Source organism: Chrysemys picta, chromosome 13, assembly GCF_011386835.1.
Source record: "Chrysemys picta bellii isolate R12L10 chromosome 13, ASM1138683v2, whole genome shotgun sequence".
Taxonomy (NCBI): Eukaryota; Metazoa; Chordata; order Testudines; family Emydidae; genus Chrysemys; species Chrysemys picta.
Genome location: NC_088803.1, coordinates 42,701,803 through 42,727,624, shown reverse-complemented (window position 1 = coordinate 42,727,624; position 25,822 = coordinate 42,701,803). Strand labels below are relative to the sequence as shown.

The 25,822-nt window shown below is 45.1% G+C and overlaps 1 long non-coding RNA gene across 2 annotated transcripts; it reads left to right on the top strand.

The window, feature by feature from the left end:
* Positions 1 to 5,874: 5,874 nt before the first annotated feature.
* LOC135975358 (uncharacterized) lies at positions 5,875 to 25,080 on the top strand. Of its 2 annotated transcripts, none has more exons than XR_010592309.1 (3): positions 5,875 to 7,508; positions 18,859 to 19,154; positions 20,765 to 21,264. It is a non-coding gene; the product is annotated as an uncharacterized LOC135975358 (long non-coding RNA). The 2 variants fall into 2 exon arrangements; XR_010592308.1 differs by lacking the exon at positions 20,765 to 21,264 and adding an exon at positions 24,514 to 25,080 and having other exon boundaries at positions 5,877 to 7,508.
* The last annotated feature ends 742 nt before the right edge of the window (positions 25,081 to 25,822 follow it).

Here is a 25,822-nt window from a genome sequence, read left to right as displayed (position 1 = left end):
TTAGGTGTTGTAAACCAAAAAATAAACATCCTCACCACAAATGCTGAGGTTTATACAATGTCAGAGGCTGAGACAATATTGCCTATTGGCTGGAGCACTGGACTGGGACTCAGGCGACCCGTGTTCAATTTCTGCCTCTGCTACTGGCTGTTGGGTGACCTTGGGCAAGAAACTTCTCTACCTCAGTTTCCTCATCTGTAAAATGGGCATAATGATACTGCTGTTGGTTGTGACACCCTTGGAGATTTGCTGATGAAAAGTTAGGCATTGTTATTAAAAATGTAACCATTTTCAGCCAGTATTGACATTCTGAACCAAATTTTCAGAGGAGCCTCAGAAACAGCCTACAAACTCGATGCATGTGTACGTTCTGAATTGATATGAGAGGCTCCTGTAATCCTTTCATACTGATACTGAGCCCTGCTTGCTCTGTCTATGTTGATTCTCTCTCTGTCCTGGCTTGCAAATCAACCTTGGCTCAGATTTTCAAAAACCGCTTGGCTGTGCAATTGAATGTGCACCATGGGTGTGTTAAGTGTGTGCTAGTTTGCTCATATATGCTATGGTAGCATGCACACATCAGGTATCAGCATGCACAAATGGCTAATTGGGCATCTTTGTCCGTTCATCCATTTGCATATCAAATGTAATTTTGTGTGCATTTTGTACAGGCAGGTACATATCTGAAGTTTTTAAAATAGCAGACCCCTTCTCTGTTTTAATTCTTCAGAACTCAAAATTGCTATTTTATAGTAAGTAAGGCAGCCTGTGAATTTTTGCCCTAGATTCTCCATTCAAACTTGTAGACAAATATATTGATATTGAGCCGCTTAGAGAGTTCAGATGCTACCCTAACGATACATTTTGAAGTGTTGAATCCTGCTGTTCTGTAGTGTGAAAATGCCCTACAATAACAAATGACCCAGTTAGGATGGATTTTCAAAAGCACCATAGTAACCAAGTCTGACCTGTGCCTCATCGTGATGGAGATGATTGCTCATTGGAACTACGCCATCAGTGATGAAGGCTTGTCCGAAATATCGCCTTGGGCATTATGCGAGGTGGACAGATCCAACGTGAAACCTGAAAATGATGGCTAAGGCAGGCAGCGAAGATGCAGGGCAGCAGCTGCACCTAGCTACCCAAGGCAAAAGGAAGTCACTGAGAAAGACTCAATGCCTTGGGTCACACAGCGTGAAGCCAGTACTGGTAGACCAGGAAAAGGGTCGCATTACTGCGCCTCCAGCTCATCCCAGTGGGATGAGGTATTTCCTGGGATAATCGTTTGCTCTTGGTTTTTTTGACCATGAATAACCTAGTACTCCGCACCAGGGTTAAAGCCCCTGCCTTACTTTCAGCTGTAGATGCCTTGTCAGTGCCGTCTCCCCTCGGTGCAAAAATGAAAGGTTTGTGTCAAAGCCTCCCTGGGACGCACATCCTCTGATGTCGGCAAGCACGTCTGCAGTACATTGTGACAATGCATCCAATTGTATCTGGGATCTCCGATAGTCCACCAAAATTGCAACTTGGAATGTTGCAACTCTTCACAAGAATAATCATCAGGTTGCATGGATCGCTCATGATGGCGTCACTCAGAAGGAGTTGGACTACATCATTACACATGATAGGCGTCTCTTCGCCTCCTGTAGAGTATATTGTTGGTTGGAATGCACGGCAAACACAGATCACCATCTAGTGGTCGTCCGTATGGTGTTGATGCTCCAACGAGCAGGTAAGCCCTCTGCGATGATGAAGAAGTTTGACATCAAGGCACTCCATGTGCCAGGTTTAGCCAACAGGTTTTGTATTGACGTCAGCAACAGATTTTTGGCTCTAGCCAATCTACCAGATGACGTAGAGGCTGCCCAGTCCCTGTTCACTTCTAACCAATCTGCTGAACAGACGATTGTCTATAGGCATCCAGCACGCCGACCATGGCTATCAGAGGAGGCCTTCCAGATAATTAAATTGAAGGCTGCACAGTGATAAGTGCACTTGTAATCAGCTGAAGTGAAAATTTAACACCTGGCACTCTGCAATTGCGAGGCATATTATAACCAAGTGGCGGATGATGTCGAATTTGGCTTAGCCAGGGGTGACTTGAAGCCAGCATTCCGCACCATTCGCAACCTCAGCAGTCAAGAGGTAGTCACTACAAATGGCATTCTGAACAACAGCCAAGGCCATCCATGTAAATTGGATGATGACGTTCTCTCACGTTGAGTGGAACATTATCACAGTGTCCTGAACCATCCTCCAGCTGCCGCTTGGTTCAGAGCTGGATGATCTGTCAGTCACTGCATTCTGGATCCAGACATTTGTACTGATGCACCAACACTGGATGAAGTGAAGTGTGCCATCGCTAAACTGAAAAACGGTCACGCAGTCAGTGCTGATGGCATCCCCTCAGAGCTACTAAAATGTGCTATTGCTGCTGTAGCAGAATCACTTCTGGCCATCTTTCGTCTGGTGTGGAGAACTGGAACCCTGCCAACCGCCTGGAAGGATGGTATTGTAATCTCACTCTGTAAGGGCAAGGGACCATGCAGTGAATGTAAGAGCTACAGGCCGATCACCTTGCTCTCCGTTCCAGGGAAGGTGTTTGTGCGTGTTTTGCTGGCACGCCTGGATCCTTTGCTACATTAGAATCGTTGTCCCCAACAGTCAGGCTTTATGAGGAACAGGTCCACATTAGATGCCATTTTGGCCCTTCACTTGTCAGAGATACATCGTGAGTTCAGGAAACCCCTGCACGTAGCATATGTTTATCTTAAGACTGCATTTGATTCAGTAGACCGTGTCGCATCCTGGAAGGCCTTAATGGGCGTAGGTGTTCCTACCACTCTTCTGGACTTGATTAGAGAGCTGCATAATGGAACTCCTGCCCGTGTTCGTCTGGGGATGCCAGCGCCTTTTTAAATTAGTATCTGGTGTTAGGCAGGGCTGCTTTCTGTCCCCTGCACTCTTTTTTGTTGGGCAATGGATTTCATAATTCACATTCTGTCAGATCCATAGGCATTGAGACTGGTGATCTCTCGCTCACAGACCTTGACTATGCTGATGTCATTGTTCTCTTAGTACAGAGCCCCGACAGGTTTCGTGAGGCATTCCAGTGTATGGCGGAGGAGTCAGCTAAGATTGGTCTCCATGTTTCATGGTCAAAGACAAAACTGCAAAATCTAGGACCAGGTCCATCCGTGACTCCAATCTCTTTGAACAACGAAACCGTCGAATCTGTTTCCAGGGTTCTATACTTACCAGCTCCTTCAGTTCTCACATGGAGGTTCTCCATCGGATTGGCATCACAGCATCTGCCATGGGCCATTTACAACGGATATGGACTCAACATCATCTTAGTATGACAACCAAGTTCAGGATTTATTCGAGCTGTATCCTTTCCATACTGTGAAACATGGACACTACGCCGTGCAGACTGGACAAAGCTGGAGGCTTTCCACACAAAATGTCACCGTTGTATTTTGGCCATAAAGTGGAATGACTTCATCTGTAATGCAGAGGTTTGTGGTCGTTCAGGTCCACAGACTACTGGGGTCATTGTTCGCAGGCGGCACTGTACGCTTTTCAGACATGTCGCAAGGATGCCACAAGATGTTCCAGCGAACATAGTTCTTTGGGTGGCTTGTATCATCCGGGATAAAATTCCACCAACTGAGGGGTGGAGGCAGCCCAGAGTCAGACCCCCTATTACATGGGTTTATCAAATCTGTTCCGATGTTGGATTCTCAGGCTGTCAAGCCTTTGCGGTTGTGCAGGAACAGATCAAATGGCAAACGATCGCTACAGCCAACTGTCTGGCTAAGGGCTGAAGAAGAAGAACTTAGGTGCACAAGTCCCACTGATTTCCAATAGGACTTATTCTCCTTAGCCACTTAGGCAGTTCTGAAAATCCTGCCTGTAATATTTTATAAACTGCTCATTGTGAGCAGATGTGGTGCTGCAATAAGAAAACATATATTAGTGTACCTTATTAATTGGGAGCATTTAGCTCAGTGAAGATGAGTAACGAGGCATGTCACTTCTTTTGACCCAAATGTACCTTCAGCTCAGACAAACCATTTATTTTCATCTTTATTGTTGTAAATTATTGAAATCAGAAATGCTGAATGGTGAAATCGAAGCAATCCAAATTGTTGAGTTGGAGCACAAAGTGATTCCAGGCTTCCTCTTTCTTTCATTGGTGCTGCATTCCTCTTTGCTATGCATTTCGAAGAGCCATGTCACAGATTTGTCTAGCTGTAAGCTCTGACTTCAGTTCTGGAACCAAAAGTCATTAAATAACTCTGCAACAAAGTGAACTTAACTTCCCAATGTGTCATACAGCCTACATGCCATTTGCACTGAGGGCAGCAAGTGCAAATTGAACTTGTTATGCTCCAAAGTGAATTAATAGTACTACCAACCAAGCAATTTATATGCTAAAAGTGGTGAGGGCTTGGAAACCCAACTCCTGTGATGTTTCTAATGCTTGCAAGCTCAGGCTCAGGTTAATAAAGGTCAACAGAAAAAATAAAATGGGAGAAAAGCTGTGTCTGCATAAGAGATAACAGCATTTTGGCTTCTCTACTCTCACAGCGCTGCAGCAGCACACTACCTATGTCAATGGGAGAGCTTCTTCCATCAGTGCAGGTACTCCACCACCTCCCCGAGAGGTGGTAACTATGTCGACAGGAGAAGCCTTCCCATTGACATAGTGCTGTCTACACTGGGTGTACCTGAGTGATGTAGTTATATCGACAGAAGTTCCTAGTGTGTCCCAAGCCATAGGCCTAGATTTTTAAAGGTGTTGTTCTGCTCAGTGTTACAAGGCCCAAGTGACTAAGACAGCTAAATCCTATTTTCTAAAGTGATGAGCCATGATGGCCAGCGTTTTAAAGGTGTTTAGTCTTCTAGTGGATTTTCAAAAGCACCTAGGCATCTAACACCCATTGAAAGGAGTTAGGTGCCTAGAAGTTTTTGAAATTTCCACTAGATGCCAAAATTTCTTTAAAATTCTGGCCCTTAGGAATTCTGGGACTTGGGCTTCGATTCACAAAGGTACTTGGGCATTGCTATACTCAGTCTTGCAACATCTAACCGCTAGGTGCCCTGCTGCCCAGTAGAATTCTGACTTAAGTTAGGAGTTAGGCACCTAAGAAAGGGATGCTCAGAAGCCAGCAATTTGAGTGAGAAGCTGCCTAAACTAGCTAGACATGAGAGGAAATGGGTTTAGTTGCCTAACTCCCATTGATTTCATCCCTCCTGTGGCTGCTGTAACCTTTGCTACTTGAAATGAGACAACAACCTGCAAGGGAGCACAGACTGCTTGTTCCAGCCCATTCCTTCTCCAAACACTAGGGGGTCACAGCACAAACACCATGGAGCTGGCACAGACCACTATGTGGAATCCCCAGTCTTGCCCTCGACACAACAGTTCCATGAAGTCCTCTGTGGCTGCAAAGGAGGCTGTCAGACTGGCCCCTGGATGAGATCATGAACCATATTGCTCATTTGGAGAGTTATTTCTCTCTTTTCCATTGGAACCTCCAGTTTAAATGGATGGAGATTTAAGAGGACTCGGTGGTTGATTTGTGACTCTCGCTCTTGTGTTTTGATGAGTCTCTGTGAGGTTATGAGTAGATTTGGGTAGAAAACAGTTTTCCTGTCTGTAATGGGTTACTGGCCCTTTAACACTAAAGGTGGTAACGTGAGACCAGTGTAGTTATCCCATTCCAAGTGTCCAGGATAACTAAAATGGACATTGGTTGAGGGGATGATGGTCCCTGGGAATAGTTAGTGTCTGGGAATGTGAAGATATAGGGAAAACTCTGGCTATTGCTCCTTTAAGGGTCTGGGACTAGTAGCCTCACATACTGGACAGGACAAGCTTCTCCTCTTTCCCTGCTGGCCCAGAAAGGTGTTTGGAGTTATTGGACACACCTGGGATGGATTAAGGGCCTGGTCAGATGACTGGGTGGGTGAATCTTAAAAGGAGGCTCCAAGCCTTCTGAATGAGGAACTACTGAGAGCCAGGAAAGGGGAGGAACTCAGCACACAGTTCCTAGAAGGAGGGCTGTGAAACCCTGATCTGAAGGGGTGAGTTTATGGGCTGGGGAAGCAGGACTCATAGGACACATTCCTAGGAGCAGGGCTGTGGAAACCCTAAACTAAAGGAGTGATCTTGCAAGCCAGGGAGGCCAGGATTTGAACCATATAGTATCGGAAGGAGGCTTATGAAAACATCGAACCTGGGGTTTGGTGAAAGGGGGTCACTTTAGAGAGGTGGATTATACTGATTATATTAGATCTCAAGAGAAGGGAAGTATGACTTTCAAAATTTGCTGTGAGTGGATAATTTTTGGGAACCCCAGATGGAAACTGGGGCACCCTAGGCCACAATGGGGCACTCCAGGACAGCACCTGGATACATTGGCCTATGACTGTTTTTGAGTTTGAACACTTTTCCCATCCAAAATTAAGATTTTGACTTTTTAGGGAAAAATCCTTAAAAAAAAAAATAAAATAAAAAAGTCAAAAACTTGAATGTGTTTGTGAATTAAAAATCTGGAAAATTATTCAATTTGGGTCAATTAAAACTTTTTGCTTGTTCTAACTTTGAAACATTTCATTTTGACTTCAACCCTTTCTACCCCCCCTCCCTTTTAAAAAATTTAAATTGTGATTAGCTTACTTTTCTCAATGGAAAAGTCATTTTGAACCAGAAATTGTATTTAGAAATATCATTGTGGTGGGATGGCTGTCCCACCTCCATGAGAGAGAGGGCTAGAGTAGGCCAGAGCAGCTGCACAGGCCACCAGCCAATTAGGGAAGGGCTTACTGAGAGCCAATCAGGGCTGAGATTAGAGCCAGACAATCAGGGCTGGGCTAGGCCCTATATAAGGGCTGCCTAGGAGAAACGCAAGCAGTCTGTCCCAGACCTTCATGGGGGAAGTTCTGTCTCCGGAGCAGGAGACTAGCATCTTGGGCAGAGCAGTGCTGGGAAAGGGCCGCAGGAGCTGGGGAGCTCTAGCCAAGGAAAGCCCCAGGCTGAAGGCCTTGCTACAAAGGGCTGAGCGGGTGCACAGGGCCAAAGGGAAAGTGGCCCAGGGACAAAAGTCTGACAAGGGGAGAGAAGGAGGGCAGGGAGGCTGTTGCTAGAGGGTCCCTGGGTTGGGACCCAGAGTAGTGGGTGGGCCTGGGTTCCCCCTTGTACTACACATGGCTGGGGAAGAGCGTGGCCTGATACATGCTGTGGCAGGCTCCTGTGACAAAGGGGCTACACTTTGAGGCTGCAGCCGGCTGCTAGAACAGGTGCAGATGGAGGACTGCTGATAACACCAGACCCCTGGAAGGGGGTGAGACCAGAACATTGGGCACTGCCGAAGGGCAGTGTCCTGAAGAGGACGCCGCTGAGCGGGGAGCAACAGGGGTCCGGACACCAACAGGGGAGCAGACAATGGATGGGACACCACCGGCAGAGGGAGCCCTGCAGAGGACAGAGCTAATTCCAGGTGTGCCAGTAGGGAGCACTGTGGTGGTGAGTCCCAACCCTGTCACAATCATGATGAAATATTTTGGCACCTCTGAAATACTTCTCAAATTTTTTTCAAGTTGGGAGGTTTATAACTGATCCTCTCTCTCAAACAGTTTTGGTTTTGCTGAACTGGTATGGTTGACAAAAAAAGTTTCATTGGAAAAATTCCTGACCAGCTCTAGTTATAAGCGTAGTGGGGCCTGTTTGAATCTCAAGCTCACTGCAGCTCTGTTAAAGTACAGAACCATTATTTTAAATAACCTTTTTACTTTTAAAATCAATCAGTGAAATAGCTCTCTCCTTGCCTCCAAGGTTCTGCAGTCCATGATGAATTTCCTGGTACTCTCCTCAAATGTTCTTAGAAACAGAGCTCTGTCTGACACACAATGAGAAATAACGTTCTCTTTTTCACTGTGTAGTGTCCAGCTGAGTTCAGACAGCAAATTCACTACCTAGTCTTTGTCAAAACTATTGTTGAACCCCCTGATGTGCTGAATGAATAATACTTTGCTAGCTGCACTCTTAGTTGCTATGCAGCTATTTCCCCTTCTCTGTTCAGTTTTGACTCCAAATTTAAATAATAATGACTAGGGCCCCAATTCTGCAATATGATCCACTAGGGCTGACCTGTGAGGAATGATATGGTTGCAAAGTAAACCGAACACTTCATGAACCTTACCTAACTTTGGGTTTGTATGGAAGGCATTAAAGTATGAACATTTATTGGCTCTGTGTACCTTTCATCCTAAGCATCACATTTCACTGATTTATCCTCAGTTTGTTTTAGGTTTGTTACAAAAGTTCCCATGGTCTAAAAGGTGCAGGGAAGACTTTCTGGGTCCCTGATTGGCTAAGCCAATTTCACATGATCAGAAGGGACAGCCATGTTGCTAGTTGTGATTGGATAGTGTTGGCCAAATAGGGCCCGTTTCCCCCCGGAGCTTACCTAATTACACCAAGGAGGCACGGAGAGACAAGAAGACGGGTACCAGGTCCTTTATTTGTCAGTCAGCTGAGAGGGTGCTCCTCGACTCATGCCAGAAGAGACACACCTTACAAGCACAACTGAGCTTCTTTTATACAGAGAGACAAACAACTTAGCATTCATTCTTTTGCGTCATTATGCTGACCGATAGATAATAGGTTACACAGGATACATATAATATTTTGGGGAGGGGGGATACAAGAGACATCTGTTGCGGATACACTTATCATTTTGAAGGAAGAACAAGGTACATCCCTTGACCCTTTACCCTAAATACCTTGGGGATATATGGGAAAGCAACTGCAAACTATTTCTCTGTTCCCTCCTCCTTATCTCTATTATTTCTGCTAGTGTGAGTGAAACTGCAGCCATCTGCCAGAAACGCTGACCAATACATTTCTGCTTCAGCCTGCTTCAGAGCATGTAAGCAGTTCTCATAGAAGTAGGTGAGAGTTCCCAAGATGGAGTCACTGTGGTTCACAGACCCAGAACAAAAGAGCTTCATCGGCACTTTTGGCCTTCCACTCTCCCGAGTTACCTGGTAGCTATGCCTAGTGGATCCCAACAATAGTCAGAAAATGCCCTGATTCCTGTTTGCAAAAGCACAATGCCAGCTCTCTCTCCTACTCTTCTCCTATAATATACTTAAGTCTTCAGACACACAATGTGTAGTGTGATCAGGGAATGAGACAGATGTTATGTATTTTTCCTTTGTGCAGTGTGGTGTGTTTTGGCCCTACAGATGAAATCTGAAGTCTAAATGAACAGTTGTGGGTGGCAGTTCTCCATAGAGCTTGCCTTTTTCTGGGCTTCAGGAGGCTGGTTGGCCCTTTTTCCTCCTGAAATCATTTGTGGTGCTTACCTTGAAGGCCTCCTCAAAGCCTTGGATAGCTAGAAACCAGAAATCCTGGCCCACTTGTAAAGATAACTTTTCAAAGAGTTTAGAGGCCAAAATTCTACTGCTGGAACTGTTCTTTGTATAAATGCCAGCATACTACTGAAATGTTTTTTTGATTAGGGGAAACAATTTTTGTAGCCCTATGATGCAATTTTTTCAAGTGCCTAATTGACTTAGGCATCTGAGTAATTTTCAAAATGGACTTTGGGCTAGAGTCTCAAAGGGGTTTAGGTGCTTAAAAGTGGCATGCCCCTAAGTCCCTTAGGTTCTTTAAAATTGTTACCCCTTGTCTAAGGACATCTGTAGTATGCCAGTAATCATATATGTAGTAATCATGCCACTAGTCATCTTGTCATGCCATGTTCAATTCAGCACTTTATGAAGTACTAGGCACATGACTTATATCCGTCTATACCAGGGGTCAGCAGCCTTTCAGACGTGGTGTGCCAAGTCTTCATTTATTCACTCTAATTTAAGGTTTTGTGTGCTGGTAATACATTTTAATGTTTTTAGAAGGTCTCTTTCTATAAGTCTATAATATATAACTAAACTATTGTATGTAAAGTAAATAAGGTTTTTAAAATGTTTAAGAAGCTTCATTTAAAATTAAATTAAAATGCAGAGCTCCCCGGACCGGTGGCCAGGACCTGGGCAGTGTGAGTGCCGCTGAAAATCAGCTCGCGTGCTGCCTTTGGCATGCGTGCCATAAGTTGCCTACCCCTGTTCTATACCATGGCATGCCTTACATTCTGAGGAAGCCACCAGCATTCAAAGTTAAGCAGTAACTCCCACAAACAGAAAATTAATCCCCAGTCCTTAAATCCCTCATCTTGGTAGTAAACATAGTACATCTCTCACTCCACACTTTAATGATGGCTCCAGGAACACTCATGGCTGTTATCAAAGTTCTTCTGAGGTCTGAGGGCAAAATATGTAAACAAAACAGCCCATGCTCAGAGGATTTCTCCTGTAATATGATCTAGTGTGTACTGTAAGAAGGCATTCAGGAATACTTTGTCCTCCTCACCAAGGGTGAAATCCTGGCTTCATGGAAGTCCATGTCAAAACTCCCATTGACTTCAGTGGGGCCACAATTTCATTCTATATTTCCTCCCCCCCCCCCCCCCCCCCCCCCGCCCCAGCTTCAGGTAGTCAGCAATCTATGGTGGGCTAAATGATAGAGTTCTGTTTAGCTGTCTGATCGACTTCAGCTACCAGTGAGGAGGAACTATATTTAATTACTATTGCATCTACATTATTGCCAATAAAGTACTGTACAGTGAATTTGTTTTCCTCTAATATCTTCAACCTGTTTTTTAAAAGTGGTGTTTTTACTATTTAAGAATTCTATTTTTATATCATGACAGGTCTTCCACTTCCCCTCACTACCTATATTGTTCAGTCCTCAGGGAGAGCAAGAGAAAACATGGCATTTACTGCTAAATACATGTTACGATATATTCTAAACATTTTCCTTGGTGAGGCTATTGAATGAAAAATCTTTCTAATTAACATTTTGCTGTGAGTTTCAATCCTTTTGTTACCAGTCAATACATGCTTATGCTTTCTCTTTATTCTTGCTAGTATTTCAGCAATGAGGCTATTTGTGGGAGACTGAATAGGAGAATTTAAAAGAACTTAAAGGATGATGAAGCAATTGGTTATGCAAGAGGTGCTGGGGGTGGAGGGAACAACAGGCAAGGGGAGGGAAAACCAACCAAACCCCACCTGCAAAAAATAGCTACAGAAATAAATTAAAAGTTCACTCAATTTTTCTTTCTATAGAAAAGGTCATATCTGATAAGACTACCTTTGCTCTGCTAACATACAAAATTGTTATACAAGCTATGGAGTCTTATGGCTACTACTACACACTTCTAAAGCAACTGTCGCCCTGTAGCCCCAATTCAGCAAGGAACTCCAAACACGTGTGTAACTTCCAGCACTATTGACGCCGTGACTGCCTTGGTGGCTTGCAGACACCAGGAGTGGCTCTCAACAGAGCATCCTGCAAATGGTAGATAATAGAGTGCTTGAAAAGTGTTGCAAATCCAAAACCCAGACCATGTTCTCTAAAAGACTCACTAGGATTCACAATCCGTTTGAGTAACCCAAGCCCAGTTTCAAGCAAACATATTTATCATTTTGGGATGAAATGGTGCAAATGTCACTGTTTGACATAAAACCATGGGATTGATTTGGATTGAATTTCCCTTTGGGGTTTAGGTATAGGCGAATACCAAGCTCAGTGAGCCTGGGAGCAGGAATCACATGAGGACCAAAACCAATGAAAAAGTCATGCAATGAGCTCCTCTGGAACTACTATGACAAAGCATACGCTAGTACTGCTAAGACTGATCATTCTCTGGTTCCAGGTTTGGACACTTTTTCTAATAGAGCAGTGCAAATCTGAGCATTGCTGGAGTATTTTTTTTAACTCCCTGACATTCATTAGCATTACCAGATCCACATACTACAGAATTTCATATGCAAGAAATATCATCAGTACTTTATTGTGCTTTTTCAGATAAACCTGGGTCATGCACTTTATAATCTCTATCTAATAAAGTTATTCCATATTTGAGGCTACATTCAGCTCCAGCCAAAAGTGTCTTCAGCTTCTGTTAAAGTCGATGTAAATTGTATCTGCTTGCACTAGGTTTTTTGGAAGAGATTTCTAAAATCTGGGGACTAGATTCTTATCTGCTGTAAATCACTGAGGTATAGTTATGTCAGTGAATGATCTGGCCCATCAGCTGTAAATTAAATTAATAAATAAATTAATGGAGATCCTATTTTTATCTCCTAGAACTGGAAGGGACCTTGAAAGGTCATTGAGTCTAGCCCCCTGCCTTCACTAGCAGGACCAAGTACTGATTTTGCCCCAGATCCCTAAGTGGCCCCCTCAAGGATTGAACTCACAACCCTGGGTTTAGCAGGCCAGTGCTCAAATCACTGAGCTATCGCTTCCCCCATTAAACTTTGGCTGGATAAAGAGACAGGATAGAAGTGGAAAAGACTAGCTTTGTGAAGAAAAGAAACCACCAGTATCTGAGTAATAAGGGTGAACAGATTTTGGCTGATTATCAATTGAGTCTTTTTTTTTTTTTTTCCCCCCATGTTAGCCTCAACACAATTTCCACTTCCAAAAGGAGACATTCATACTTGATTGAAAAACACTTGCTAGCACCTGCAGATTCTGTGTCCTAGTCAATAGACTTTAAGTGCTTTAGAGTAATAAATGTTGAGGATCAGTTATGACCTCTGACTTGTGGAGAAAGACATGCATATGTGATTGACACAGCTGCATTCTTCTGGTCAGTTTCACTGGTGACCTATCACTAGCAGTGGTTCTTATCACCTCAGCTGTCAATGGAAAATCTGGGCAGCAGTGTTCTCTAACCATTCCCGTTGACCTGCAACGCTGGTTATGGGTAGTAGGAGGTAGACAGATCATGTTGGCTGTGAGGAAACTTGAATATAGCTGATTTGAGTACAAGGTTAAACTGTAAATGAGGGTGTGACAGGCTGTGTGCTGGAGACAGTGTTTTCAGGCTAGTTGAGAAGTGGGAAAAGCTTGACAGATAGATAAGGTGAGTTACTCAGCTACCACATCCTGTTACCTGAAATTGGGCCAGCTAGTAAGCTTAGAGAGGACTAATGACCCACCAGGTAGGCAGAAAGCAGCACATTTATTATAATGATAGCTAACTCAAAAGAAGTGAGCGGAGGGAGGGTCACACTCACACTCTCACGCTCCCAGGACACTCACAGCACAGCACTGGAGATGTCAGGATCCTTCAAGGTAAGTGTCCTACAGCGCAACAATGGACGGTGCGATGAAGGTAAGTCTTCCCGAGGCACGATGGAATGCAATGCGATGAACCATTGGCCAAGCGGTCCGGGCAAAGGGCTTCACGGGAGGTACAAGCTTGTGAGTGCATTGCTGAGCACATGGGCCCCTTCCCCTTTTAAGGACCTGCTCCTTATGACCTGCAACTAGAGATGACTTGGCCGCGTCTGGTTGGTCACACTCCACCTCGGCCAGTGTCCATGCAGTGGGTGTGTGAGTGCTGCCTAATTAGAGTCCCAGACACCTTATCTACCTGGGAGCTCTTCTGATTTTCCAGCTGTTTAACCAGCCCATTTATGCCACAAGCATTCCAGGAGGGAGGGGGAGGGGGAGGGGGAAAGCCACTTCACAGGTATTTAGAGGGAGAGGAGCCAAAACAGGGGGGTGGGGGAAGTATAACAGGCCTTTTGAGCATACAGGTTAAACATAGCATAGTCAGAGGTGAAAGTAAGCCGTAGCCAGTACACTGTGCCGGACCGCACCGGCTTCCGCGGCGGGGATTTAAAGGGCTCTGGGATCCCCGCTGCTGTGGGGAGCCCAAAGCCTTTTAAATCCTGCCCACAGCTCCTGCAGCCGGGCTGGGGCCGGGATTTAAAGGGCTCGGAGCTCCGCACAGCGGCAGGAGCTCCAGACTCTTTAAATCCATGCCCGAGCCTGGCTGCCGGGTTGGGGCTGGGATTTAAAGGGCCCACAGCTCCACGGCGGCCAGAGCCCAGGGTCCTTTAATTTGCCCCTGAGTCCCGGGGGCTCCCAGCCACCTCTGCAGCTGGGAGCCCTGGTTTGATTTTAAAGGCCTTGGGGCTCCCAGCCACAGCCGGTGCCCCAGGGCCTTTAAATCTTGAGGCCACGCCTCATCCAGTTGAGGCCACGCCACCCTCAGGACTCTGGCAGTACCGGTAAGTCCTGTAAGTTACTTTCACCCCTGGGTGAGTACATAAGTGATTGGTCCTTACATATCTGGACATTGTAAAGATCCAATTATATTAAGTAAGTATAGATGTTAGTAGCTAGGGAAAATGCATATAAACTCTGATGTGATTTGGAATTGTGGAATCACCCTGTACCTAAAACCCCTGCATCTTGGCCTGGCTAGCATGGGCTCAGAGCTGTTACATGCCTAATAAAATGACCTGACTGATGAGCTGGAGTTGAACTGAGGTGTGTTTTTTCGAATAGCAGAGAACTGGATGAAGTGCTCTCCAGAACGGATGAGGTATTCTGGATAAACCAAGTGGAAAAGATCTCTGTGGGAATCCCAACATTGGGTATGCTCTGAATTGAAAAGCCAAAGGGTCTGATCCTAGATGGTGCTGAATGACCCTCACTCCCCCAGAAGTCAGTTGATATTATTTATTATATAGGCCAAATCCAGAAGTTCCTATTCAATCTTTATTCAGATTATTGTTTGTGAGACAGTAGCAGTGGGTGATCCCAACTGAGATAGAGGCCCCAGTGTGATAGGTGCGCTATAAACCCATAGTGAGCGATTGGTCCCCAGCCTGAGGAATGTAACATCTAAACAGATCAGGCACACAAAGGATGGTAGGGGAAATAGAGGCAAAGACAAGTGAAGTGATTTGCCCAGGGTCACAGAGCTGGTCAGTGCTGAGAATCAGTGTGATCAGATCCTACTGTGCTATTTCCACAGGCAATATTGCCACTGATTCCTGTCCAGCACTAGTATCAAGATGTAAGACATTCTTCCTTCACGGTTGGAGCCTTTCACTTTTCTGGATTCCAGATTCATGCATCATATTTCTAGCAATGTTTGGCTTATTGGGCTGGAAATTCTGGTATTTGCCTTAATTTTTATGTGGATCCAGAAGGAAGTATGATAGGAAAAAGAACAGGAGTACTTGTGGCACCTTAGAGACTAACAAATTTATTAGAGCATAAGCTTTCGTGGACTACAGCCCACTTCTTCGGATGCATATAGAGTGAAACATATATTGAGGAGATATATATACACACATACAGAGAGCATGAACAGGTGGGAGTTGTCTTACCAACTCTGAGAGGCCAATTAAGTAAGAGAAAAAAACTTTTGAAGTGATAATCAAGATAGCCCAGTACAGACAGTTTGATAAGAAGTGTGAGAATACTTACGAGGGGAGATAGATTCAATGTTTGTAATGGCTCAACCATTCCCAGTCCTTATTCAATCCTGAGTTGATTGTATCTAGTTTGCACAATTCACAGGAACCTCTTCAAATAAAAGTCATAATACACTTGTCAGTCTTGTTCATGCAATCTTTTACATATTACCTGTGGATAATAAACATGCATGAAAAGTGCTTAGCGACTGTACAGTGAAGCCATTTCTCAGTCATTTTTTCTCCTTACTGTTGTAAATAAAAACAAAATACATGTGGTCACTTGCACATTGCCATGGATCACAGTGGCAATATTGCCTGTGGAAATAGCACGGTAGGATCTGATCACACTGATTCTCAGCACTGACCAGCTCTGTGACCCTGGGCAAATCACTTCACTTGTCTTTGCCTCTATTTCCCCTACCATCCTTTGTGTGCCTGATCTGTTTAGATGTTACATTCCTCAGGCTGGGGACCAATCGCTCACTATGGGTTTATAGCGCACCTAATATATGAACATTCTTCATATATTACAATTGTTTATAATTAGCAGCTGCAGTGTGGTACTTTTCTGTTCAATATACTGAAAGTAATCTGGCACTCAACATGAGCAGACCCCTTGTTATGATAAAGTGGTGTCCTGCGAAGCTTAATCTGTCATTCATTTTACATAATTCCTGAGGGCAAGGAACATTATATTTAATTTGAATTCACCAAGGCCACTTCTGTTGATTAATTTCAGTTAAGAACTTAATGTTTTATAACCTTGGTATTCTTGATGGGTTCCTGAACTGGTGCAAGCTGGTTGATTTACACTATGCGAAGAATTAGCCTTTTATTTCTTTTCAACACTTTCAGTACAGTACTTAGTTGAATATTACTCTGATTTGAATAATCAATCTATGCTTTATAATGTGTGTTTAATTTTTTTGTTTGTTTTGTCCTTCCCAAGGCGCTGTGAGATGGCTGCATAAAATCAATAGACAGCTCTGAAGTTGATGGAAGTTTTGTTGTTGGGTTCACTGGGCACAGGATTGGTTCCATTGTTATCCTAAAGAGCCTTACTGTTAAAGCAGCATTGGCGGGGAGACAGGGTGGAAGATCTAACACGGCTTTCTCCTTGTCTCTGACTTCTGTGGTTCTGTCACCATATTGATGGATAAATCTGCTCTTATCATAACAAATGCACTGTGCTACTTACATATCTTGCTAAGCATTTTCTGCATGTGTGAGATCTGGGCCAAATTCTGCATTCAATCCACCATGCGAGCCCAGATTAATTGGATCTTGTGGAAGTTCAGGAGTGACCATGGTGCGGAGTACTAGCAGAATTGTTTGCCACCCTCTGCTGCAACCTATAGTGGGTACCTATAATCTGTAGTAGCTGCCATAATCATGAACAGAGTGAGAGTCCCTGCCCCAAAGAGTTTACTATCTAAATAAACAAGACAGTCCAATGGGGTGGGAGAAATGAAGTTTTATCACCATTTTACAGAAAAGGCACATTAAGATTGTCTTAGCTAAGAGCGCATAGAATAACTGTGGCATTAGTGAGAATAAGACCCAGATCTAACAAATCTCAGTCAAGTGTGTAAACCACAAGATCTTACCATGGCCCCCCAAAATACAGAAATCTGTGGTCAATCTTTGAGTCTGGGCTTCACATTTTCAGTAAGATTTTATGAATCCACATAAAGCGGGTGAGTTTTTTCTTTTATAATCTCTAAATGTTCTCAGACTAAATGAGACTGACTTAACCTTTCCCCCCCTGCTTTTTTAAAGTAATAACCCAATGATGGGTAATTCTGGTGAAATTGAGGCAGGAATTTTGAAAAGCTTTTAGTGAAAATTGGCCATTGGACAAACAGTTGGTGGCTGTAATTCGTAAAGGGAAAAAGGCTAAAAATACATGCAGAGAGTGCAGCAGAGTGCTTCCCACATCCTAAAATATAGGATAATGATAGGCACTTCCTGGAGGGCAAATCAGCTATACTGCAGCAGGTTGAGATCTTGGTTTAGTTCATTTAATCTTTCCTCTGTTGCTGCTGAAGAATGTCCCTTACACCTCAATGATGCAGAACTGTTCTCTGTGTGTTACCATCTCGGTGATCTACAGTTGCCACAAGGCTTGTCACCTAAACGTTCGAACATTAATCCATCAAAAGTTTACACTGACATAGCTGATTCAAAAAGTGCATTCAAGATGTGTAAAGTTGTACTTTGCATGCTGATTAGTCAGGTTGCATGTGAACGCTCAGTAAAATGGTACAACTGACCCATTAGATACAGAGATCCTGATTTTCAAAAAAGAGATGCAGCTGAGCTTGCAAATGTCTGCATAACTGTATGCTTAACCTATTCACGCAGTTACCATGGTTGTATTTAGAGAAAAGGTAAGGTGGACATTCAGCTTGCCAACTAGGTGGGTAAGTGGTCTTTTGCTTGCACAGCTATCTAACCAGAGCACATAATGGCAGTAATTACATGTACAAGTTAGATACCCAATTGTGTGCATAACACTTTGAAAACTGGGTCCTAAGTGCCTGACTGAAAATCAAACAAGATATGAAAATTATCAATGGAAACCTGACATTTCATTCTTAGCCCTAGTCACTGAGGGCTTGGATTATGTGGGGACAGCCGTAGCTATGCTGCCATAACACCATAGTGTAGATGCAGCCTACACTGACGGAAGGGGTTTTTCTACCGTGTAGGACCCGAGCTACCAAAATGGTGGGAGCTAGGTTGACAAACATCCTTCCATCAACATAGCTGTGTCTGTGTCAATTCAGCATAACTATGTTGCTCAGGAGTATGGATTTTTCACTCCCCTGAACAATGCAGTTATGTTGACTTAAATTTTAAGTGTAGACTGGGTCTCGGTTTTTAAACAAAGTGTGTGTGAATGAACCTTCTAGAAATGAAGCTAGACATAGACCAGTAAGGTCTCACTTCTGCCACACTTGCATTGAGCGTTAATTTGTTTCCCTAGGAGTAGAATTTTCTAGAGCTGGTCAGGACTTTTCTAACCAAATGCTTTCCTTGGAAAAATCTCAATTTGTCAAAACTGAAAATGTTCATGAGAGAGGGTCGGTTTTGACACCTCTCCTGATTTGGAAAAAAATTGGTTTTTGGTTTTTGAATCAAAACCACTTTTTGTTTTGAAATTTTAGTTAATTTCTACTTGGTTTAAAAAAAAAATCAAAACAAAACTTTTCAAAATTCTCAAAATGAAACCTGTCTATTGATCTGATCTCACTTTTTTTGGTCAGTCTGAACACTCAAAATTTCAACCTCTCATCCCCTTTCAGGACAGGGAAAAAAAGGTAAAAGCTCAGTCTCACAGGACAGGAAAACCATTTCTTGCCAAGTTCCACTATTTTCCTCTGTAAGGTTTACCCATGGAGTGAGAAGGAACTGGAATCTAGAATGGGTCAAAACACAGGAAAAGGAGTTTGTGACTCACTTAAAGTTGTTTAAAAGGTTTCTATTCTACAGGTGTTTCAGATTCTAGTGAGTGCCCCTTCCTGGGCACCCATGAGGACTGATGAATGGGAATCCAAGCCTCTCTGCTCTGGATCCTGTGGTGTTTTAAGTTTCTGGAGCCTGAACAAAGTCTAGCCACTGCCCCAATCTCGGGGTCCCTAGAGACACACTCAAGGAGCAGACCTATCTGGTACCCCCCTTCTGATTGTTGGAACCGGCTGTTCAGCTACCGAGCCCCTACAGGTGTAGTGCTGACTCTTGAGACTCACCAGTACTTGAACGTGGTCTACACAGAACTCCTCCCAAAGGTGAGAAGTTTCTGATTTACAGTTTCTCTCGCAGGAGCACACAGTAGTTCTGAAGCAGTCCACCCCCACCTCCACCCCAACCCAGCCCAGTCTAACATCTTTATGCTCTTTTATTTTAATTATGCAAAGCACAGGAGAGCATAGATCATACAAAACCATAAAATATCCCGAACGCAATGTCTAGCTCACATTTCCCTTGGAGGATCACTTGTGTTCTGTCAGGCAGGGTCCTCCACCCCACTGCCTACTCCATCCCTGACCAGTCTCCCTTCTCTTCATATGGTGCAAAATGGCTCTCCCTCAATGTACACCCCCCTCCCCTTCCCAGGAGGACACCCTTTATAGACTCCTGCTGGGGCCGCCTGCTTCATTTTGTTCTGCCTCTTCGTGATTTTCCATTACTCCTCCTCCCTTCAGACAAGAGGAGGAAGTGTCTTCTCCCAGGTAGAGCAAAGCAAGCATCTCAAGGTGTTTTACTTTGAATAGATGATTGGTCAGTGATCAGCAACACTCACCATTGTCTCTGGCCTGGCAGAGACATGCCACAACCCTGCTAACCAATAGCCGTGAACCTGCAGCAGCAGCAGTCTTTGGCATGGACTAGCTGCCTGAGTAATTAATTACCCAGGGTTCTGGTCAGGCTAGTACAGCCCCTGCTGCCACAGCTTCACTGCATCAATACCTGAGCTAGCCCAGGTAAGTCTAGGCGAGGTGCAGTCGCGCCCCGCAGTTGCAGTGTAGGTGCACTGTTAACCGGAGAGGAGGCAAAGCTGTAATTTTAGAGCCCTTAATTAAGTGCGATGTGACTAGTGAAGCTGGAATAGCGGCCTTATCCCTCAACAGTTATTTCATCATACAAGGGGACCACAGTTTAGCATGGTGCTTTGAGCAGCCTGCCCTCAATGCACCCCCTAAAACAGGTGCATGTGGGACCAATGTGGAGAACCTTTCTGGGGTAACTGGAAGCTCTGAAACTCTACTGGTTAACTTGCAGTGCTATGTAATGGGCTTTGCTCACAGGCTGATCTGCATCCCTAAGGTGTTAGTTACAACACTCATGTATGGCTTTTAGTTTTACTCCGCATTGCAAGCTGGATTTTTTTAAAACCTCTTTAGTGATGGTAAGGTGGGGTCTGGCACCACCGTGTGGCGTGCCTGGGTATTTCTAGAATTATCCCAGTCAATAGTTCTTTTCATCAGCTCGCCTTGCTTCAGATACCACTGGCTGAGGCCCTCTGCATTAAACTTGGTCAGACCAGTCATGACACACTTTCAACCCATAAAGGACCAAGAATCTGAATAAAACGTGCAGTATGCAGCAGAAAAACGACTTGGGGCCAGATCCTCAGCGGATGTAAATCAATGTAGCTTCACTGACTTCAGTAAAGCTACATTGATGTACACCAGCTAAGATGTGGTCAAACTTTGTTTACATGAGTGATGCTGGTGCTGGCTAGCTGGGCTTTAAATTACTGCAGGTGAACTCCAGAGAGGATTTGTGTAGTGTAAAATTCCATTTCCCCTCTTAGAATCTTCAGGGAGAATGTTTGTCATCTAGAACATTCCACATCTCCCCAAACTTCATTTTTATACTAAATGTCTTTCCACAGGGTATCAACACAAATTCATCTCTGGGAGCAAGTGGGCCCACTTCCACGCAAAAATATCCAGTTTTGCAAAACTACCTAAAATCTTTTAAAGAGCTTTATTTTGAAGTTAATTTAATACAGGAGACCTCAAACTTTGGACTTTTTTATTTCATGAATGTTCATGTATCTCTAAATAGTCTAAAAATAATTATAAAATTGTGTGTGGGGGGGGGAAGATAACTCTCAGCCCCATGTTTTAGGGGATCTGGATTCTATTCCTTGTTCTGCCACTGGGTTGCTAGATGGCCTGGGCAGGTCATTTAGGACTCTATCCTGAAAGATGCTTAGAACTTTTGACTCCTGTTAACTTCAATGGCAGTTGAACGTGCTCACCAACTTCATGAGTTGTTCTGAGCTTCACACTGGATTGATCCCTTGAGGTCCAATCCAACTGCCAGTGGCTTCAATCAGGACTTTAACATTTCTGTGCCTCAGTTTCTCCATATGGAAAAATGGGTTAATTGTACATACACCTGGTGATTGGGGGGGCGGGAGGGGATGGGGGAGGGGAGAGCGCCGAGAGGCAAGTCTGCATTGAATGGTGAACTCCATGTTGGTTGTCTTCCATTTTGTGTGCTAACTGTCAGAGTGCCTGTTTGTGCTGTGCTTGTAAGGCCAGCCTGGCCCTGACAATATACACTATAGTGGGAGTTTAAACTTATTACTATGTGTGGCAGACAGTGTTCCCAGCGCCCCTTTGTGGCAGGGGTAGGATGGGGTGCCGGCGCTTCACCACTCAAGTTCTAACATCCATCTCTCTGCGGGCGGTCAGTGACGGCCTCTTGGCCTTTCTCCCTACTATCACCCCTATTTGGTGTGGTAGCGCGACCTAGCGGTCAGAGTCCATATACACCCCCATATGAGTGGGGTCGCCTGGCCCAGCGGCCAGAGTCCATATACACCTCCTTACGAGCGGGATAGCCTGGCCCAATGGCCAGAGTCCATATAAACCCCCTTACGAGCAAGGTAGCATGGCCTAGCGGCCGGAGTCCATATAAGATCCCTCACAGTTCAGGGGTGAGGGGGTAGGGGGACTCGGGCCCGCCCTCTCCACCGAGCCCCGACCCAGGGCCCTATTAGTGGCAAGCTCTCCTTGCCCCTCGCTCGGCGGGGATCCACCCGCAACACGCCAAGCATCAATATAGCGCTAATGGTGTTTGTCTCTAGAGTTCCCCTGGGTCACTTCCTACCGTGAATACCAGTTCATCTGTGGCGGGGGGTCCTCTGGTCTGTTCCTCCCCTGGGATGTCCTCTGTCGGGGCCTCAGGTAGTGCCTCAGCTTGACTGACTCCCGGATCCTGGCTTGCAGGCCTTCCCTCCACAGAAGCTAGTGGCATGCGTCCTCCTCCTCCGGTGGTCAGCCCCGACTGATCTGATCTGCACGTTTTTATATCTGTTCTCCAGTTGGAGCATGCCCAGCAGAGCTTCCCGGGCATGGATTCCTCTGCTAGGAAGGAAGGGTTAACCCCTGCTGTACTAGTGCGGGGCCGCTCTGACCCGTCACGCTATGCTAGACACTAAAAACCGTGGACTAAACCGACAGTACATTTATGGCTTATTACAACCAACTGTAACTTACTGACCCCCTCTTTCAGTACTATGACTGCAGAGCTGTTAACGGGCCACTCTACCTTGAATGGTCCTTTACAATATGTGCTAATTTCTTATGCTAGACAACCTGTTCCACCTTTCATTTTGCTGTGACACTGAGAGTACCTTTTCCATACCTGAAGAAGAGCTCTGTGTCTTTCACCAACAGAAGTTGGTCCAATAAAAGATATTACTTCACCCACCTTGTCTATCTAATATACACTACACTGCTATTTTAGCCCAGCAGTGTGAGCCCCACGAATCTGTATCAGCCTCTAAGGCCTGGTCTAGACTACAGAGTTGGGTCGAAGGAAGACGCCTTAAGATGACCTGTTAATGTATGTGTCTACAATACCAGGTCCTAAGTCACCTCTGATGTCGACTTCTGTAATCCACCTCTGCAAGAGGCGTGGCGCTTAGTTCATTTTTCAAGGGCTGACTGCGAGGTAGTGCAGACGCAGTGTTGTGTAATTCGACTTAATTGGCCTCCAGGTGGTGTCCCACAATGCTCATCTGTGACCGCTCTGGAGATCATTCTCAATTCTGCTGCACTGCAGCCATGTACACAGGAAACAGCACCTCCCTTGCTAAAGCCCCCGGAAGTTTTGATTTCCCATTTCCTGTTTGATCAGCACTGGGAGCGTGCCAGCTTGAGCACAGCTGATCATGGAGACTCCAGCCTGGTCTGCACAGGAGGTGCTGGATCTCATTGCTGTGTGGGGTGAAGAGTCTGTGCAGGCAGAGCTCCAATCCAGCAGAAGAAACACTGACATCTATGCAAAGATTGCTTGTGGAATGGGGGAGATACAGCAGTGCTGTGTGAAAATAAAAGAACTTTGCCAAGCGTACCAGAAGGCAAGGGAGGTGAACAATCATTCTGATGCTGAACCCCACATGTGCCGGTTCTACAATGAGCTGCATACGATTCTTGGGGGTGATTCTACCAGCACCCCCACAAGCAATGTGGACACCTCATAGGACTGTGAGTCTAGGGACAACAAGGAGGATGATATGGTGATGAGGAGGAGAATGAGAGACAGGCGAATGGTGGATCCATTCTCCCTGAGAGCCAGGGAATATTTTTAACGCTGGAGCCCTGTGGGTTGCAGGCTATCACGGTGGCCAACCATGATGCTGGGGAAGGCACCTCTGGTGAGTATACAGATACAATGAAAGTCCAGTTAAACTTTAGTGGGCACACACATTTGGTGTTATTGCATGTGTACTGTGAAGAAAAAGTGAGGTGCTGTGGTTCTCTGCTTACAAGAGGCCGCTCCAGCTACGCAGAGTGTGGCCCCTAGAAAAGACTGTTTATGTGGACTGAGAGAGCCCAGGAATCCTCCATGGATATCTCTAGGAAACTTTCATGGAGATACTCTGCAATCCTTTGCAGAAGGCTTTTGAGCAGGGCAGTCTTATTTCTTCCACCATGGTAGGACACTTTCCCACACAACTCCTGAAGTAATTCTGCTGGCATCATTGCGGTACACAGCATAGCAGCATAAAGACCAGGTCTATAGCCAGACGCTTGCAACATCTCTTTCCTTTCCACTTCTGTTACCCTCAGGAGACTGATATCACATAAGGTCGCCTAGGGGAAACGGGGAAAGTTCTCATTAAACTTGCTCTTACACAGGAAACAAAAGGTCACGTAAATCCACCCCGCCCCCCACATTCCAGATGGCCAAACCATGCGACAGCTAATGTGCCTTTACTGTGCTCGGCATGGGTCAGTAAGTAGTTTAAAGTGGCTGATGGGGACTCGGGCCCCACAAGAGAGATTTCACAATTCGGGAGTGAAAACGTTTCTCTCTTCCCCCCCCCCCATTCATAAACAGCTTCCCATGGTGCTACAGGGAAGGGCCATTGTTCAACTAGCTACCTCTGTTCCTGATATGAGCCTGCCATAAACGTCATTAAAAGCGCGGTCACCCATGACCTGGGGGGAGGGGGCATACTCACTATGGCTGGAGCAGCAAAACAGCACAGTGAACAGTTACGGATTCTGATTATGTTATGGCTTGTGCCTAGTGTAATTTTTTTTTTAATGAAAATGGCCTTGCTATGGAAACATTTTATTCATGTAGAATGCCTTCTTTATTTTTTCCCCTGACTGACAGCTGGAAATGTGTCCTTCGGCCTGTCATCAACACCTGAAAGCAGACTTTCGGTGATGAGAAAGAGAATGCGCGAGGACATATTCCCTGAGATAATGAACGCCTCCAGGACAGCTGACACCGAGCTGAGATCATGGAGGATTTCACTGTCCGAGAAGTTAGACATGGACATGGAGAGCAAGAAAGCTTCCAATGAGTGAGAGCATGCGGTGCAGGATGAGATACTTCAGATTATGAGGAACCAAGCAGACATGTTGAGGTGTCTGGTTGAATTGCAGGAACAGAAGCAGGAGGATAGAGTCCCTCTGCAGACCCTGGTGGACAGCCAGCCAGTATCACCTGATGCAGAATCACCCTCCCCAAAGCGTTCCATGAGGTGTGGGGGAAAAGTCCATTATCCCTTTCACTTAACTTGGGAGTGGGGGGAGAGGAGGAAGGATACAAGGAACAGAAGGCGCCCATTCACAGACCTTTGATGGTCTGGAATGCACTGTTATGTTACACAGCTGAAAATATTTCTCCCCCTTTCCAACTTTACAACCCTTTTCCCCAAGATTACTGTTTTTTCTATTCTCCCTCTTTACTTATGTATGTTAAATATAGTAAATGGATTCAAGGAATAAATGTTCTTTATTGAGTAGAAACAGTGGGCTTGGGCGGGGGATGGGATGGGAGGGGAGGGGAGGGGAAGGTTTTGATATAAGCCAGGTGAAGGTTTGGAAAAGCACAGTGTAGACAAGCAACTCACATTACTGTGACTCATTACTGAAACTCTTTTCAAAGCCTCGCAGATACGCAGTGTCCCTTGCTGTGCTCTTCTTATTGCCCTGGTGTCTGGCTGCTCAAAAATGGCTGCCATGCGATCCATCTCAACTGCCCACCCCTGCGGAAAATTTTCCCCCCTTTTTTCACAGATATTATGGAGCAGGCAGCTATAACCATGTGGATGTTCTCCTCACTAAGGTCCAACCTTGTTAGTAGACTTCTCCAGCGCCCTTTCAAATGACCGAAGGCACATTCAACCACCATTCTGCACTTGCTGAGCCTATAGTTGAACCGTTCCTTACTACTGTCCTGATGGCCGGTGTATGGCTTCATGATCCATGGGAGCAAGGGATAGGCTGGGTCCCCCAGGATAACTACAGGTATCTCAACGTCATCAGTGTTAATTTTGTGGTCTGAAAAGAAAGTCCCGGATTGCAGCTTTTTGAACAGACCCAAGTTCCTAAAGATACGCGCCTCCTGAACATCCTACACTGATGACAGTGAAACGCCCCCTGTGATCCACCAGTGCTTGCAACACCATTGAAAA